General features: G+C 40.8%; 12 non-coding genes across 12 annotated transcripts; all 12 read left to right on the top strand.

Moving 5' to 3' along the window:
- Window positions 1–40: 40 nt before the first annotated feature.
- Window positions 41–112, top strand: TRNAE-CUC (transfer RNA glutamic acid (anticodon CUC)). Its single transcript has one exon. It is a non-coding gene; the product is annotated as a tRNA-Glu (tRNA).
- A 1,217-nt stretch (window positions 113–1,329) lies between these two features.
- Window positions 1,330–1,401, top strand: TRNAE-CUC (transfer RNA glutamic acid (anticodon CUC)). The gene has a single exon. It is a non-coding gene; the product is annotated as a tRNA-Glu (tRNA).
- Window positions 1,402–2,618: 1,217 nt separating this feature from the next.
- Window positions 2,619–2,690, top strand: TRNAE-CUC (transfer RNA glutamic acid (anticodon CUC)). The gene has a single exon. It is a non-coding gene; the product is annotated as a tRNA-Glu (tRNA).
- A 1,217-nt stretch (window positions 2,691–3,907) lies between these two features.
- Window positions 3,908–3,979, top strand: TRNAE-CUC (transfer RNA glutamic acid (anticodon CUC)). Its single transcript has one exon. It is a non-coding gene; the product is annotated as a tRNA-Glu (tRNA).
- Window positions 3,980–5,195: 1,216 nt separating this feature from the next.
- TRNAE-CUC (transfer RNA glutamic acid (anticodon CUC)) lies at window positions 5,196–5,267 on the top strand. The gene has a single exon. It is a non-coding gene; the product is annotated as a tRNA-Glu (tRNA).
- A 1,216-nt stretch (window positions 5,268–6,483) lies between these two features.
- Window positions 6,484–6,555, top strand: TRNAE-CUC (transfer RNA glutamic acid (anticodon CUC)). The gene has a single exon. It is a non-coding gene; the product is annotated as a tRNA-Glu (tRNA).
- A 1,218-nt stretch (window positions 6,556–7,773) lies between these two features.
- On the top strand, window positions 7,774–7,845 carry TRNAE-CUC (transfer RNA glutamic acid (anticodon CUC)). The gene has a single exon. It is a non-coding gene; the product is annotated as a tRNA-Glu (tRNA).
- A 1,216-nt stretch (window positions 7,846–9,061) lies between these two features.
- Window positions 9,062–9,133, top strand: TRNAE-CUC (transfer RNA glutamic acid (anticodon CUC)). Its single transcript has one exon. It is a non-coding gene; the product is annotated as a tRNA-Glu (tRNA).
- A 2,057-nt stretch (window positions 9,134–11,190) lies between these two features.
- Window positions 11,191–11,262, top strand: TRNAE-CUC (transfer RNA glutamic acid (anticodon CUC)). Its single transcript has one exon. It is a non-coding gene; the product is annotated as a tRNA-Glu (tRNA).
- A 1,217-nt stretch (window positions 11,263–12,479) lies between these two features.
- TRNAE-CUC (transfer RNA glutamic acid (anticodon CUC)) lies at window positions 12,480–12,551 on the top strand. Its single transcript has one exon. It is a non-coding gene; the product is annotated as a tRNA-Glu (tRNA).
- Window positions 12,552–13,768: 1,217 nt separating this feature from the next.
- TRNAE-CUC (transfer RNA glutamic acid (anticodon CUC)) lies at window positions 13,769–13,840 on the top strand. Its single transcript has one exon. It is a non-coding gene; the product is annotated as a tRNA-Glu (tRNA).
- A 1,217-nt stretch (window positions 13,841–15,057) lies between these two features.
- TRNAE-CUC (transfer RNA glutamic acid (anticodon CUC)) lies at window positions 15,058–15,129 on the top strand. The gene has a single exon. It is a non-coding gene; the product is annotated as a tRNA-Glu (tRNA).
- The last annotated feature ends 297 nt before the right edge of the window (window positions 15,130–15,426 follow it).

The raw sequence follows: 15,426 nt of genomic DNA on the forward strand, positions 1-15,426 counted from the left end.
TGCCAGGACAGCAGGACATGTGGAGACACCTTAACCAGCTTCCCTGGTGGTCTAGTGGTTAGGATTCGGCGCTCTCACCGCCGTGGCCCGGGTTCGATTCCCGGTCAGGGAACTCTTTTTTATAAGCAATAAAAAAAGTTATTTTCTTCTTTACGGAAAAGTGTAACTGCTTTAAAAAAGACACCAAGAGCCTCATTCCGTGACAGCGAACTGAATCCAGACCGCAGCACTGAGAGCTTCGAATTTTAATCACCAGACCACCAGGGAAGTTGTTAGATGTACCTCCACGTGTCCTGCTGTCCCGCATCATCATCAGGCTTGATCTTCGATTGCTGACTGAAGTGTTCCCCAGGCAGTCGCCATCTCTTATGGTCTCACGATTCCACGTAAATCTCGTGAACAAATTCCAATGCACCATCAACTCTCGAGCGAGCTCCCGGTGTTGGAGGTGCCAGGATAGCAGGACACGTGGAGGCACCTCCAACAGCTTCACTGGTAGTCTAGTGGTTAGGATTTGCCATTTCACCGCAGCGGCCTGGGTAAGAATCCCTGTCAAATAACACTTTTTACGTAAATAAAAAAGTTAACTATTTTTTTACTTAAAACTTTCGTGACTGCAGGAATTCATATTCTTGGTTCGTTAGGTAAAGTCATGTAAATAAAAAACAAAAAATAATAAAAAATGCATTTAAAAAGAATAAAAATAAAATAAATATAAAAATGCATTGAAAATTATGAAAGAAAAAAACCAACAATAAAAAGAGTTAAATACAATTAAAAATGCGAAGGTTTTTTGCTTTTATTATTTTCAATTAATTTTTAATTTTGTCTTCGTATGTTTTTATTGTATGGTTTTTTGCTTTAATGATTTTCCATTCATTTTTTATTTTTGTTGCTATGAAAAAATATTGTCCTTTGTATTTTGTTTGCTTTTTATTTCTATTTACGTGACTTTACCGAATTAATCAATAATATACATACTTTTAATTCAGGCATTCGTGGAACTGCTTTGAAAATGAAACCAAAATACTATTTCCCTCACGGGGATTCGAGCCCGAGTGGGGGCGGAGGGAGCGCCAAAACCTAACCAGTTGCCACACCAGAGAAATTGGTGATTGTGCCTCCACGTGTCCTGCTGTCCCGCATTATCACCAGGCTTGAACTTCTACTGCTGACCGAAGGTGTTCCTAGGCAGTCGCCATCTCTTATGGTATCACGATTCCACAGTCAATCCCGTGAACAGATTCCATTGATCCATCAACTCTCGAGCGAGCTCCCGGTGTTGGAGGTGCCAGGACAGCAGGACATGTGGAGACACCTTAACCAGCTTCCCTGGTGGTCTAGTGGTTAGGATTCGGCGCTCTCACCGCCGCGGCCCGGGTTCGATTCCCGGTCAGGGAACTCTTTTTTATAAGCAATAAAAAAAGTTATTTTCTTCTTTACGGAAAAGTGTAACTGCTTTAAAAAAGCCACCAAGAGCCTCATTCCGTGACAGGGAACTGAATCCAGACCGCAGCACTGAGAGCTTCGAATTTTAATCACCAGACCACCAGGGAAGTTGTTAGATGTACCTCCACGTGTCCTGCTGTCCCGCATCATCATCAGGCTTGATCTTCGATTGCTGACTGAAGTGTTCCCCAGGCAGTCGCCATCTCTTATGGTCTCACGATTCCACGTAAATCTCGTGAACAGATTCCAATGCACCATCAACTCTCGAGCGAGCTCCCGGTGTTGGAGGTGCCAGGATAGCAGGACACGTGGAGGCACCTCCAACAGCTTCAGTGGTAGTCTAGTGGTTAGGATTTGCCATTTCACCGCCGCGGCCTGGGTAAGAATCCCTGTCAAAGAACACTTTTTACGTAAATAAAAAAGTTAACTATTTTTTTACTTAAAACTTCCGTGACTGCAGGAATTCATATTCTTGGTTCGTTAGGTAAAGTCAAGTAAATAAAAAACAAAAAATAATAAAAAATGCATTTTAAAAAAATAAAAATAAAATAAATATAAAAATGCATTGAAAATTATGAAAGAAAAAAACCAACAATAAAAAGAGTTAAATACAATTAAAAATGCGAAGGTTTTTTGCTTTTATTATTTTCAATTAATTTTTAATTTTGTCTTCGTATGTTTTTATTGTATGGTTTTTTGCTTTAATGATTTTCCATTCATTTTTTATTTTTGTTGCTATGAAAAAATATTGTCCTTTGTATTTTGTTTGCTTTTCATTTCTATTTACGTGACTTTACCGAATTAATCAATAATATACATACTTTTAATTCAGGCATTCGTGGAACTGCTTTGAAAATGAAACCAAAATACTATTTCCCTCACGGGGATTCGAGCCCGAGTGGGGGCGGAGGGAGCGCCAAAACCTAACCAGTTGCCACACCAGAGAAATTGGTGATTGTGCCTCCACGTGTCCTGCTGTCCCGCATTATCACCAGGCTTGAACTTCTACTGCTGACCGAAGGTGTTCCTAGGCAGTCGCCATCTCTTATGGTATCACGATTCCACAGTCAATCCCGTGAACAGATTCCATTGATCCATCAACTCTCGAGCGAGCTCCCGGTGTTGGAGGTGCCAGGACAGCAGGACATGTGGAGACACCTTAACCAGCTTCCCTGGTGGTCTAGTGGTAAGGATTCGGCGCTCTCACCGCCGCGGCCCGGGTTCGATTCCCGGTCAGGGAACTCTTTTTTATAAGCAATAAAAAAAGTTATTTTCTTCTTTACGGAAAAGTGTAACTGCTTTAAAAAAGCCACCAAGAGCCTCATTCCGTGACAGGGAACTGAATCCAGACCGCAGCACTGAGAGCTTCGAATTTTAATCACCAGACCACCAGGGAAGTTGTTAGATGTACCTCCACGTGTCCTGCTGTCCCGCATCATCATCAGGCTTGATCTTCGATTGCTGACTGAAGTGTTCCCCAGGCAGTCGCCATCTCTTATGGTCTCACGATTCCACGTAAATCTCGTGAACAGATTCCAATGCACCATCAACTCTCGAGCGAGCTCCCGGTGTTGGAGGTGCCAGGATAGCAGGACACGTGGAGGCACCTCCAACAGCTTCACTGGTAGTCTAGTGGTTAGGATTTGCCATTTCACCGCCGCGGCCTGGGTAAGAATCCCTGTCAAAGAACACTTTTTACGTAAATAAAAAAGTTAACTATTTTTTTACTTAAAACTTTCGTGACTGCAGGAATTCATATTCTTGGTTCGTTAGGTAAAGTCAAGTAAATAAAAAACAAAAAATAATAAAAAATGCATTTTAAAAAAATAAAAATAAAATAAATATAAAAATGCATTGAAAATTATGAAAGAAAAAAACCAACAATAAAAAGAGTTAAATACAATTAAAAATGCGAAGGTTTTTTGCTTTTATTATTTTCAATTAATTTTTAATTTTGTCTTCGTATGTTTTTATTGTATGGTTTTTTGCTTTTATGATTTTCCATTCATTTTTTATTTTTGTTGCTATGAAAAAATATTGTCCTTTGTATTTTGTTTGCTTTTTATTTCTATTTACGTGACTTTACCGAATTAATCAATAATATACATACTTTTAATTCAGGCATTCGTGGAACTGCTTTGAAAATGAAACCAAAATACAATTTCCCTCACGGGGATTCGATCCCGAGCGGGGGCGGAGGGAGCGCCAAAACCTAACCAGTTGCCACACCAGAGAAATTGGTGATTGTGCCTCCACGTGTCCTGCTGTCCCGCATTATCACCAGGCTTGAACTTCTACTGCTGACCGAAGGTGTTCCTAGGCAGTCGCCATCTCTTATGGTATCACGATTCCACAGTCAATCCCGTGAACAGATTCCATTGATCCATCAACTCTCGAGCGAGCTCCCGGTGTTGGAGGTGCCAGGACAGCAGGACATGTGGAGACACCTTAACCAGCTTCCCTGGTGGTCTAGTGGTTAGGATTCGGCGCTCTCACCGCCGCGGCCCGGGTTCGATTCCCGGTCAGGGAACTCTTTTTTATAAGCAATAAAAAAGTTATTTTCTTCTTTACGGAAAAGTGTAACTGCTTTAAAAAAGACACCAAGAGCCTCATTCCGTGACAGCGAACTGAATCCAGACCGCAGCACTGAGAGCTTCGAATTTTAATCACCAGACCACCAGGGAAGTTGTTAGATGTACCTCCACGTGTCCTGCTGTCCCGCATCATCATCAGGCTTGATCTTCGATTGCTGACTGAAGTGTTCCCCAGGCAGTCGCCATCTCTTATGGTCTCACGATTCCACGTAAATCTCGTGAACAGATTCCAATGCACCATCAACTCTCGAGCGAGCTCCCGGTGTTGGAGGTGCCAGGATAGCAGGACACGTGGAGGCACCTCCAACAGCTTCACTGGTAGTCTAGTGGTTAGGATTTGCCATTTCACCGCAGCGGCCTGGGTAAGAATCCCTGTCAAAGAACACTTTTTACGTAAATAAAAAAGTTAACTATTTTTTTACTTAAAACTTTCGTGACTGCAGGAATTCATATTCTTGGTTCGTTAGGTAAAGTCATGTAAATAAAAAACAAAAAATAATAAAAAATGCATTTAAAAAGAATAAAAATAAAATAAATATAAAAATGCATTGAAAATTATGAAAGAAAAAAACCAACAATAAAAAGAGTTAAATACAATTAAAAATGCGAAGGTTTTTTGCTTTTATTATTTTCAATTAATTTTTAATTTTGACTTCGTATGTTTTTATTGTATGGTTTTTTGCTTTTATGATTTTCCATTCATTTTTTATTTTTGTTGCTATGAAAAAATATTGTCCTTTGCATTTTGTTTGCTTTTTATTTCTATTTACGTGACTTTACCGAATTAATCAATAATATACATACTTTTAATTCAGGCATTCGTGGAACTGCTTTGAAAATGAAACCAAAATACTATTTCCCTCACGGGGATTCGATCCCGAGCGGGGGCGGAGGGAGCGCCAAAACCTAACCAGTTGCCACACCAGAGAAATTGGTGATTGTGCCTCCACGTGTCCTGCTGTCCCGCATTATCACCAGGCTTGAACTTCTACTGCTGACCGAAGGTGTTCCTAGGCAGTCGCCATCTCTTATGGTATCACGATTCCACAGTCAATCCCGTGAACAGATTCCATTGATCCATCAACTCTCGAGCGAGCTCCCGGTGTTGGAGGTGCCAGGACAGCAGGACATGTGGAGACACCTTAACCAGCTTCCCTGGTGGTCTAGTGGTTAGGATTCGGCGCTCTCACCGCCGCGGCCCGGGTTCGATTCCCGGTCAGGGAACACTTTTTTATAAGCAATAAAAAAAGTTATTTTCTTCTTTACGGAAAAGTGTAACTGCTTTAAAAAAGACACCAAGAGCCTCATTCCGTGACAGCGAACTGAATCCAGACCGCAGCACTGAGAGCTTCGAATTTTAATCACCAGATCACCAGGGAAGTTGTTAGATGTACCTCCACGTGTCCTGCTGTCCCGCATCATCATCAGGCTTGATCTTCGATTGCTGACTGAAGTGTTCCCCAGGCAGTCGCCATCTCTTATGGTCTCACGATTCCACGTAAATCTCGTGAACAGATTCCAATGCACCATCAACTCTCGAGCGAGCTCCCGGTGTTGGAGGTGCCAGGATAGCAGGACACGTGGAGGCACCTCCAACAGCTTCACTGGTAGTCTAGTGGTTAGGATTTGCCATTTCACCGCAGCGGCCTGGGTAAGAATCCCTGTCAAAGAACACTTTTTACGTAAATAAAAAAGTTAACTATTTTTTTACTTAAAACTTTCGTGACTGCAGGAATTCATATTCTTGGTTCGTTAGGTAAAGTCATGTAAATAAAAAACAAAAAATAATAAAAAATGCATTTAAAAAGAATAAAAATAAAATAAATATAAAAATGCATTGAAAATTATGAAAGAAAAAAACCAACAATAAAAAGAGTTAAATACAATTAAAAATGCGAAGGTTTTTTGCTTTTATTATTTTCAATTAATTTTTAATTTTGTCTTCGTATGTTTTTATTGTATGGTTTTTTGCTTTAATGATTTCCATTCATTTTTTATTTTTGTTGCTATAAAAAAATATTGTCCTTTGTATTTTGTTTGCTTTTTATTTCTATTTACGTGACTTTACCGAATTAATCAATAATATACATACTTTTAATTCAGGCATTCGTGGAACTGCTTTGAAAATGAAACCAAAATACTATTTCCCTCACGGGGATTCGATCCCGAGCGGGGGCGGAGGGAGCGCCAAAACCTAACCAGTTGCCACACCAGAGAAAGTGGTGATTGTGCCTCCACGTGTCCTGCTGTCCCGCATTATCACCAGGCTTGAACTTCTACTGCTGACCGAAGGTGTTCCTAGGCAGTCGCCATCTCTTATGGTATCACGATTCCACAGTCAATCCCGTGAACAGATTCCATTGATCCATCAACTCTCGAGCGAGCTCCCGGTGTTGGAGGTGCCAGGACAGCAGGACATGTGGAGACACCTTAACCAGCTTCCCTGGTGGTCTAGTGGTTAGGATTCGGCGCTCTCACCGCCGCGGCCCGGGTTCGATTCCCGGTCAGGGAACTCTTTTTTATAAGCAATAAAAAAAGTTATTTTCTTCTTTACGGAAAAGTGTAACTGCTTTAAAAAAGACACCAAGAGCCTCATTCCGTGACAGCGAACTGAATCCAGACCGCAGCACTGAGAGCTTCGAATTTTAATCACCAGACCACCAGGGAAGTTGTTAGATGTACCTCCACGTGTCCTGCTGTCCCGCATCAACATCAGGCTTGATCTTCGATTGCTGACTGAAGTGTTCCCCAGGCAGTCGCCATCTCTTATGGTATCACGATTCCACAGTCAATCCCGTGAACAGATTCCAATGCACCATCAACTCTCGAGCGAGCTCCCGGTGTTGGAGGTGCCAGGATAGCAGGACACGTGGAGGCACCTCCAACAGCTTCACTGGTAGTCTAGTGGTTAGGATTTGCCATTTCACCGCAGCGGCCTGGGTAAGAATCCCTGTCAAAGAACACTTTTTACGTAAATAAAAAAGTTAACTATTTTTTTACTTAAAACTTTCGTGACTGCAGGAATTCATATTCTTGGTTCGTTAGGTAAAGTCATGTAAATAAAAAACAAAAAATAATAAAAAAATGCATTTAAAAAGAATAAAAATAAAATAAATATAAAAATGCATTGAAAATTATGAAAGAAAAAACCAACAATAAAAATAGTTAAATACAATTAAAAATGCGAAGGTTTTTTGCTTTTATTATTTTCAATTAATTTTTAATTTTGTCTTCGTATGTTTTTATTGTATGGTTTTTTGCTTTTATGATTTTCCATTCATTTTTTATTTTTGTTGCTATGAAAAAATATTGTCCTTTGTATTTTGTTTGCTTTTTATTTCTATTTACGTGGCTTTACCGAATTAATCAATAATATACATATTTTTAATTCAGGCATTCGTGGAACTGCTTTGAAAATGAAACCAAAATACTATTTCCCTCACGGGGATTCGATCCCGAGCGGGGGCGGAGGGAGCGCCAAAACCTAACCAGTTGCCACACCAGAGAAATTGGTGATTGTGCCTCCACTTGTCCTGCTGTCCCGCATTATCACCAGGCTTGAACTTCTACTGCTGACCGAAGGTGTTCCTAGGCAGTCGCCATCTCTTATGGTATCACGATTCCACAGTCAATCCCGTGAACAGATTCCATTGATCCATCAACTCTCGAGCGAGCTCCCGGTGTTGGAGGTGCCAGGACAGCAGGACATGTGGAGACACCTTAACCAGCTTCCCTGGTGGTCTAGTGGTTAGGATTCGGCGCTCTCACCGCCGTGGCCCGGGTTCGATTCCCGGTCAGGGAACTCTTTTTTATAAGCAATAAAAAAAGTTATTTTCTTCTTTACGGAAAAGTGTAACTGCTTTAAAAAAGACACCAAGAGCCTCATTCCGTGACAGCGAACTGAATCCAGACCGCAGCACTGAGAGCTTCGAATTTTAATCACCAGATCACCAGGGAAGTTGTTAGATGTACCTCCACGTGTCCTGCTGTCCCGCATCATCATCAGGCTTGATCTTCGATTGCTGACTGAAGTGTTCCCCAGGCAGTCGCCATCTCTTATGGTCTCACGATTCCACGTAAATCTCGTGAACAGATTCCAATGCACCATCAACTCTCGAGCGAGCTCCCGGTGTTGGAGGTGCCAGGATAGCAGGACACGTGGAGGCACCTCCAACAGCTTCACTGGTAGTCTAGTGGTTAGGATTTGCCATTTCACCGCAGCGGCCTGGGTAAGAATCCCTGTCAAAGAACACTTTTTACGTAAATAAAAAAGTTAACTATTTTTTTACTTAAAACTTTCGTGACTGCAGGAATTCATATTCTTGGTTCGTTAGGTAAAGTCATGTAAATAAAAAACAAAAAATAATAAAAAATGCATTTAAAAAGAATAAAAATAAAATAATTATAAAAATGCATTGAAAATTATGAAAGAAAAAAACCAACAATAAAAAGAGTTAAATACAATTAAAAATGCGAAGGTTTTTTGCTTTTATTATTTTCAATTAATTTTTAATTTTGTCTTCGTATGTTTTTATTGTATGGTTTTTTGCTTTAATGATTTCCATTCATTTTTTATTTTTGTTGCTATGAAAAAATATTGTCCTTTGTATTTTGTTTGCTTTTTATTTCTATTTACGTGACTTTACCGAATTAATCAATAATATACATACTTTTAATTCAGGCATTCGTGGAACTGCTTTGAAAATGAAACCAAAATACTATTTCCCTCACGGGGATTCGATCCCGAGCGGGGGCGGAGGGAGCGCCAAAACCTAACCAGTTGCCACACCAGAGAAAGTGGTGATTGTGCCTCCACGTGTCCTGCTGTCCCGCATTATCACCAGGCTTGAACTTCTACTGCTGACCGAAGGTGTTCCTAGGCAGTCGCCATCTCTTATGGTATCACGATTCCACAGTCAATCCCGTGAACAGATTCCATTGATCCATCAACTCTCGAGCGAGCTCCCGGTGTTGGAGGTGCCAGGACAGCAGGACATGTGGAGACACCTTAACCAGCTTCCCTGGTGGTCTAGTGGTTAGGATTCGGCGCTCTCACCGCCGCGGCCCGGGTTCGATTCCCGGTCAGGGAACTCTTTTTTATAAGCAATAAAAAAAGTTATTTTCTTCTTTACGGAAAAGTGTAACTGCTTTAAAAAAGACACCAAGAGCCTCATTCCGTGACAGCGAACTGAATCCAGACCGCAGCACTGAGAGCTTCGAATTTTAATCACCAGACCACCAGGGAAGTTGTTAGATGTACCTCCACGTGTCCTGCTGTCCCGCATCAACATCAGGCTTGATCTTCGATTGCTGACTGAAGTGTTCCCCAGGCAGTCGCCATCTCTTATGGTCTCACGATTCCACGTAAATCTCGTGAACAGATTCCAATGCACCATCAACTCTCGAGCGAGCTCCCGGTGTTGGAGGTGCCAGGATAGCAGGACACGTGGAGGCACCTCCAACAGCTTCACTGGTAGTCTAGTGGTTAGGATTTGCCATTTCACCGCAGCGGCCTGGGTAAGAATCCCTGTCAAAGGACACTTTTTACGTAAATAAAAAAGTTAACTATTTTTTTACTTAAAACTTTCGTGACTGCAGGAATTCATATTCTTGGTTCGTTAGGTAAAGTCATGTAAATAAAAAACAAAAAATAATAAAAAAATGCATTTAAAAAGAATAAAAATAAAATAAATATAAAAATGCATTGAAAATTATGAAAGAAAAAACCAACAATAAAAATAGTTAAATACAATTAAAAATGCGAAGGTTTTTTGCTTTTATTATTTTCAATTAATTTTTAATTTTGTCTTCGTATGTTTTTATTGTATGGTTTTTTGCTTTTATGATTTTCCATTCATTTTTTATTTTTGTTGCTATGAAAAAATATTGTCCTTTGTATTTTGTTTGCTTTTTATTTCTATTTACGTGACTTTACCGAATTAATCAATAATATACATACTTTTAATTCAGGCATTCGTGGAACTGCTTTGAAAATGAAACCAAAATACTATTTCCCTCACGGGGATTCGAGCCCGAGTGGGGGCGGAGGGAGCGCCAAAACCTAACCAGTTGCCACACCAGAGAAATTGGTGATTGTGCCTCCACGTGTCCTGCTGTCCCGCATTATCACCAGGCTTGAACTTCTACTGCTGACCGAAGGTGTTCCTAGGCAGTCGCCATCTCTTATGGTATCACGATTCCACAGTCAATCCCGTGAACAGATTCCATTGATCCATCAACTCTCGAGCGAGCTCCCGGTGTTGGAGGTGCCAGGACAGCAGGACACGTGGAGGCACCTCCAACAGCTTCACTGGTAGTCTAGTGGTTAGGATTTGCCATTTCACCGCAGCGGCCTGGGTAAGAATCCCTGTCAAATAACACTTTTTACGTAAATAAAAAAGTTAACTATTTTTTTACTTAAAACTTTCGTGACTGCAGGAATTCATATTCTTGGTTCGTTAGGTAAAGTCATGTAAATAAAAAACAAAAAATAATAAAAAATGCATTTAAAAAGAATAAAAATAAAATAAATATAAAAATGCATTGAAAATTATGAAAGAAAAAAACCAACAATAAAAAGAGTTAAATACAATTAAAAATGCGAAGGTTTTTTGCTTTTATTATTTTCAATTAATTTTTAATTTTGTCTTCGTATGTTTTTATTGTATGGTTTTTTGCTTTAATGATTTTCCATTCATTTTTTATTTTTGTTGCTATGAAAAAATATTGTCCTTTGTATTTTGTTTGCTTTTTATTTCTATTTACGTGACTTTACCGAATTAATCAATAATATACATACTTTTAATTCAGGCATTCGTGGAACTGCTTTGAAAATGAAACCAAAATACTATTTCCCTCACGGGGATTCGAGCCCGAGTGGGGGCGGAGGGAGCGCCAAAACCTAACCAGTTGCCACACCAGAGAAATTGGTGATTGTGCCTCCACGTGTCCTGCTGTCCCGCATTATCACCAGGCTTGAACTTCTACTGCTGACCGAAGGTGTTCCTAGGCAGTCGCCATCTCTTATGGTATCACGATTCCACAGTCAATCCCGTGAACAGATTCCATTGATCCATCAACTCTCGAGCGAGCTCCCGGTGTTGGAGGTGCCAGGACAGCAGGACATGTGGAGACACCTTAACCAGCTTCCCTGGTGGTCTAGTGGTTAGGATTCGGCGCTCTCACCGCCGCGGCCCGGGTTCGATTCCCGGTCAGGGAACTCTTTTTTATAAGCAATAAAAAAAGTTATTTTCTTCTTTACGGAAAAGTGTAACTGCTTTAAAAAAGCCACCAAGAGCCTCATTCCGTGACAGGGAACTGAATCCAGACCGCAGCACTGAGAGCTTCGAATTTTAATCACCAGACCACCAGGGAAGTTGTTAGATGTACCTCCACGTGTCCTGCTGTCCCGCATCATCATCAGGCTTGATCTTCGATTGCTGACTGAAGTGTTCCCCAGGCAGTCGCCATCTCTTATGGTCTCACGATTCCACGTAAATCTCGTGAACAGATTCCAATGCACCATCAACTCTCGAGCGAGCTCCCGGTGTTGGAGGTGCCGGGATAGCAGGACACGTGGAGGCACCTCCAACAGCTTCACTGGTAGTCTAGTGGTTAGGATTTGCCATTTCACCGCCGCGGCCTGGGTAAGAATCCCTGTCAAAGAACACTTTTTACGTAAATAAAAAAGTTAACTATTTTTTTACTTAAAACTTTCGTGACTGCAGGAATTCATATTCTTGGTTCGTTAGGTAAAGTCAAGTAAATAAAAAACAAAAAATAATAAAAAATGCATTTTAAAAAAATAAAAATAAAATAAATATAAAAATGCATTGAAAATTATGAAAGAAAAAAACCAACAATAAAAAGAGTTAAATACAATTAAAAATGCGAAGGTTTTTTGCTTTTATTATTTTCAATTAATTTTTAATTTTGTCTTCGTATGTTTTTATTGTATGGTTTTTTGCTTTAATGATTTTCCATTCATTTTTTATTTTTGTTGCTATGAAAAAATATTGTCCTTTGTATTTTGTTTGCTTTTTATTTCTATTTACGTGACTTTACCGAATTAATCAATAATATACATACTTTTAATTCAGGCATTCGTGGAACTGCTTTGAAAATGAAACCAAAATACTATTTCCCTCACGGGGATTCGAGCCCGAGTGGGGGCGGAGGGAGCGCCAAAACCTAACCAGTTGCCACACCAGAGAAATTGGTGATTGTGCCTCCACGTGTCCTGCTGTCCCGCATTATCACCAGGCTTGAACTTCTACTGCTGACCGAAGGTGTTCCTAGGCAGTCGCCATCTCTTATGGTATCACGATTCCACAGTCAATCCCGTGAACAGATTCCATTGATCCATCAACTCTCGAGCGAGCTCCCGGTGTTGGAGGTGCCAGGACAGCAGGACATGTGGAGACACCTTAACCAGCTTCCCTGGTGGTCTAGTGGTTAGGATTCGGCGCTCTCACCGCCGCGGCCCGGGTTCGATTCCCGGTCAGGGAACTCTTTTTTATAAGCAATAAAAAAAGTTATTTTCTTCTTTACGGAAAAGTGTAACTGCTTTAAAAAAGCCACCAAGAGCCTCATTCCGTGACAGGGAACTGAATCCAGACCGCAGCACTGAGAGCTTCGAATTTTAATCACCAGACCACCAGGGAAGTTGTTAGATGTACCTCCACGTGTCCTGCTGTCCCGCATCATCATCAGGCTTGATCTTCGATTGCTGACTGAAGTGTTCCCCAGGCAGTCGCCATCTCTTATGGTCTCACGATTCCACGTAAATCTCGTGAACAGATTCCAATGCACCATCAACTCTCGAGCGAGCTCCCGGTGTTGGAGGTGCCAGGATAGCAGGACACGTGGAGGCACCTCCAACAGCTTCACTGGTAGTCTAGTGGTTAGGATTTGCCATTTCACCGCCGCGGCCTGGGTAAGAATCCCTGTCAAAGAACACTTTTTACGTAAATAAAAAAGTTAACTATTTTTTTACTTAAAACTTTCGTGACTGCAGGAATTCATATTCTTGGTTCGTTAGGTAAAGTCAAGTAAATAAAAAACAAAAAATAATAAAAAATGCATTTTAAAAAAATAAAAATAAAATAAATATAAAAATGCATTGAAAATTATGAAAGAAAAAAACCAACAATAAAAAGAGTTAAATACAATTAAAAATGCGAAGGTTTTTTGCTTTTATTATTTTCAATTAATTTTTAATTTTGTCTTCGTATGTTTTTATTGTATGGTTTTTTGCTTTTATGATTTTCCATTCATTTTTTATTTTTGTTGCTATGAAAAAATATTGTCCTTTGTATTTTGTTTGCTTTTTATTTCTATTTACGTGACTTTACCGAATTAATCAATAATATACATACTTTTAATTCAGGCATTCGTGGAACTGCTTTGAAAATGAAACCAAAATACTATTTCCCTCACGGGGATTCGATCCCGAGCGGGGGCGGAGGGAGCGCCAAAACCTAACCAGTTGCCACACCAGAGAAATTGGTGATTGTGCCTCCACGTGTCCTGCTGTCCCGCATTATCACCAGGATTTAACTTCTACTGCTGACCGAAGGTGTTCCTAGGCAGTCGCCATCTCTTATGGTATCACGATTCCACAGTCAATCCCGTGAACAGATTCCATTGATCCATCAACTCTCGAGCGAGCTCCCGGTGTTGGAGGTGCCAGGACAGCAGGACATGTGGAGACACCTTAACCAGCTTCCCTGGTGGTCTAGTGGTCAGGATTCGGCGCTCTCACCGCCGCGGCCCGGGTTCGATTCCCGGTCAGGGAACTCTTTTTTATAAGCAATAAAAAAAGTTATTTTCTTCTTTACGGAAAAGTGTAACTGCTTTAAAAAAGCCACCAAGAGCCTCATTCCGTGACAGGGAACTGAATCCAGACCGCAGCACTGAGAGCTTCGAATTTTAATCACCAGACCACCAGGGAAGTTGTTAGATGTACCTCCACGTGTCCTGCTGTCCCGCATCATCATCAGGCTTGATCTTCGATTGCTGACTGAAGTGTTCCCCAGGCAGTCGCCATCTCTTATGGTCTCACGATTCCACGTAAATCTCGTGAACAGATTCCAATGCACCATCAACTCTCGAGCGAGCTCCCGGTGTTGGAGGTGCCAGGATAGCAGGACACGTGGAGGCACCTCCAACAGCTTCACTGGTAGTCTAGTGGTTAGGATTTGCCATTTCACCGCCGCGGCCTGGGTAAGAATCCCTGTCAAAGAACACTTTTTACGTAAATAAAAAAGTTAACTATTTTTTTACTTAAAACTTTCGTGACTGCAGGAATTCATATTCTTGGTTCGTTAGGTAAAGTCAAGTAAATAAAAAACAAAAAATAATAAAAAATGCATTTTAAAAAAATAAAAATAAAATAAATAAAAAAATGCATTGAAAATTATGAAAGAAAAAAACCAACAATAAAAAGAGTTAAATACAATTAAAAATGCGAAGGTTTTTTGCTTTTATTATTTTCAATTAATTTTTAATTTTGTCTTCGTATGTTTTTATTGTATGGTTTTTTGCTTTCATGATTTTCCATTCATTTTTTATTTTTGTTGCTATGAAAAAATATTGTCCTTTGTATTTTGTTTGCTTTTTATTTCTATTTACGTGACTTTACCGAATTAATCAATAATATACATACTTTTAATTCAGGCATTCGTGGAACTGCTTTGAAAATGAAACCAAAATACTATTTCCCTCACGGGGATTCGATCCCGAGCGGGGGCGGAGGGAGCGCCAAAACCTAACCAGTTGCCACACCAGAGAAATTGGTGATTGTGCCTCCACGTGTCCTGCTGTCCCGCATTATCACCAGGATTTAACTTCTACTGCTGACCGAAGGTGTTCCTAGGCAGTCGCCATCTCTTATGGTATCACGATTCCACAGTCAATCCCGTGAACAGATTCCATTGATCCATCAACTCTCGAGCGAGCTCCCGGTGTTGGAGGTGCCAGGACAGCAGGACATGTGGAGACACCTTAACCAGCTTCCCTGGTGGTCTAGTGGTCAGGATTCGGCGCTCTCACCGCCGCGGCCCGGGTTCGATTCCCGGTCAGGGAACTCTTTTTTATAAGCAATAAAAAAAGTTATTTTCTTCTTTACGGAAAAGTGTAACTGCTTTAAAAAAGCCACCAAGAGCCTCATTCCGTGACAGGGAACTGAATCCAGACCGCAGCACTGAGAGCTTCGAATTTTAATCACCAGACCACCAGGGAAGTTGTTAGATGTACCTCCACGTGTCCTGCTGTCCCGCATCATCATCAGGCTTGATCTTCGATTGCTGACTGAAGTGTTCCCCAGGCAGTCGCCATCTCTTATGGTCTCACGATTCCACGTAAATCTCGTGAACAGATTCCA

This window comes from Lampetra fluviatilis, chromosome 14 (assembly GCF_964198595.1).
Source record: "Lampetra fluviatilis chromosome 14, kcLamFluv1.1, whole genome shotgun sequence".
Lineage (NCBI taxonomy): Eukaryota > Metazoa > Chordata > Hyperoartia > Petromyzontiformes > Petromyzontidae > Lampetra > Lampetra fluviatilis.